The sequence below is a fragment of the Mandrillus leucophaeus genome, unplaced genomic scaffold (assembly GCF_000951045.1).
Source record: "Mandrillus leucophaeus isolate KB7577 unplaced genomic scaffold, Mleu.le_1.0 Scaffold742, whole genome shotgun sequence".
NCBI lineage: Eukaryota > Metazoa > Chordata > Mammalia > Primates > Cercopithecidae > Mandrillus > Mandrillus leucophaeus.
The window spans coordinates 455785-458283 of record NW_012108053.1 but is presented as its reverse complement, the minus strand read 5'-3'; positions in this window follow the sequence as shown (position 1 = coordinate 458283).

The window sequence follows — 2499 nt, the reverse complement described above, 5'->3', positions numbered from 1 at the left end:
CCTCCATGTTTCTCCCATGCTGGATGCTTCCTGGCCTTGAACATCAGACTCCAAGTTCTTTAGCTTTTGGACTCTTGGACTTACACCAGTGATTCATCAGCAGCTCTTGGGTCTTCAGCTACAGACTGAAGGCTGCACTATTAGCTTCCCTACTTTTCAGGTTTTGGGACTGGGACTGGTTTCCTGGCCCCTCAGCTTGCTGATGGCCTGTTGTGGGACTTCACCTTGTAATCATGTGAGACAATTCTCCTAAAAATTCTCCATTCATCTATTCATCTATCCTGTTAGTACTGTACCTTCAGAGAACCCTGACTAATACACCCTGTAAGACTGCTTTTCAAGACAGCCCATCAAACTGGTCACTTACAAACTTTGCTTCAGGTCCCTGAAACAAAACAAAACAAAACAATACAAAACAAAACAAAAGCAAAACTGAAGTTTCCCTCTTGTCTTGTTTTATGTTCTTGGGAGTTTGACCTTATAACCATGTGGCAGTACTTCCTCTTTGTCTCTGTCATCCAGAGGACAGGAACTTTGGGGTTCATATCATACCCCTAAAAATTATATTGAGCAGTTAAAAGGCTTTGCAAGCTCAAAATTGGCTGCTCTAGACTCCTTCTGGGAAAAGCAATGGAGACTGCCCAGTGCTGTAGAACCACTTCTGACTTCCTTTCTTGAATTTTCCTTTTTCTGAGTACCTGGGAGGTTACCTTTGGTAAAGTTCAAAAGCTAGAAGTATTTGCTGTTTGCCTGGCTAGAGTCTGATAATGAGATTTTTTTTTATTTTAAGAATGCTATGGTTAAAAGTCAGCTTCATTAAAAGTGTATATTCAAGCTCTAACAGCCTGAGGCTCCTTGGGAAAAACAGGAAGCACCACAGACGCTGTTTGGGGAAAAACCTCTGCTTTCTTCATGAAAACCCAGAAACTGAAATCAGATAGATCCCTCTCAAAATCTAAGGCTCTCCTCTGTTTTGCATTGTGATGTCTGACATTATTGACTTTTGGGGTATCAGAAATTACTTTGCATTATGAGAGAGTTTTGGTATGTAATAAATAGGTAGGAAATATACTTTTGGGGAGGCTAATGGCAGTTATGGGGGGGATACTTGGCACTTTGCATGTTTGGATTAGAGAATCATGTTCTTGGCCACCTAGAAAGTTTGAAACTGTCCCCATTCCCCACTGAGAGATAAGACTCCCATGGGAGATGGGTTGATTCCCTCTTTTAAAAAATTTAACTTTAAGCTCTGGGATACATGTGCAGGATGTGCAGGTTTGTTACATTGGTAAGCATATGCCATGGTGGTTTGCTGCACCTATCAACCCATCACCTAGGTATTAAGCCCCACATGCATTAGCTATTTATCCTGGTGCTCTCCCCAACAGGCCCCAGTGTGGGTTGTTCCTCTCCCTGTATTCATGTGTTCTCATTGTTCAGCTCCCACTTATAAGTGAGAACATGTGGAGTTTGGTATTCTGTTCCTATGTTAGTTTGCTGAGAATGATGGCTTCCAGCTTCATCCATGTCCCTGCAAATGACATGATCTCATGCCTAATTCCCTCTTTTCTTCGGAGATCCAGGATCTAATATAAAAATGAGACCCTTAATTTTGGGGCTCTGTTTTGCCTTCCAGCTGTGCCTGCTTATTAGGCCCTGGAAACTGCATGCTTTCCCAGTCCTATTCCTCCAAGGGCTCCACCCTAAAGCCAGCAATCCAATTAAGAAACTTGCAAATGGAAAATCTTAAAAGTACTGAATTTTCTGTCTGTCTGCATATTTACATGTGTTGTGTGTGTGATGTTTATACATAAGAGCTCTGATTAATTGGTTTAAAGATAATAGGTAATTAAAGCAAATATTTGTCAGAAAGATAAAAACAAATGCCTTTTAATTCATGTAACTTTAGTAATATTTAGGCATTACAGACAGTTTTAAAGATTATTGGTAAAATAAAGACATTTGGTCTAAATTAGCCCAGTCAGATTTAGGTTTGCCAAATGCTTTAATATCATAAACTGCTTCTTTAACTTGATAACTTACCTGCTTTGGAGCCATTAGATTCCAGGTAAGGCATGTGAACATGTGGAGTTAGCCATGCCCCCCTGGCTATGCTGAAAAAAGACCTTTTCTGGACTTCTCTCTAGTGTCTTAGGCTCCACACTTGATAGATAATTAAAATCCTTACTTACCAGATTTTTCACCAAAAATAAAAGTTGCTCAGTTAGCATTGTAACATTCAATTGAGTCTACTGAATAAACAGTTTTACGTGCAATGTGTGTAAGAACAGTGATGTGTTTTTGGTAAAAAAATTATAAGAAGGCATGGGAATATGGATTTTTTTTTTGGCCTAGTTTAGAGGCTTAAATTTTTTTTTCAAGCTATATAGAAAAAAGATAAAGGTTTAAACAAGTTGTGGAAGTTTTGTGAACAATTAATCTTATAAAAGAAATTCTGTGTGTGAACATATTAGCTACAATTAAAGGGGGTATTCAGGT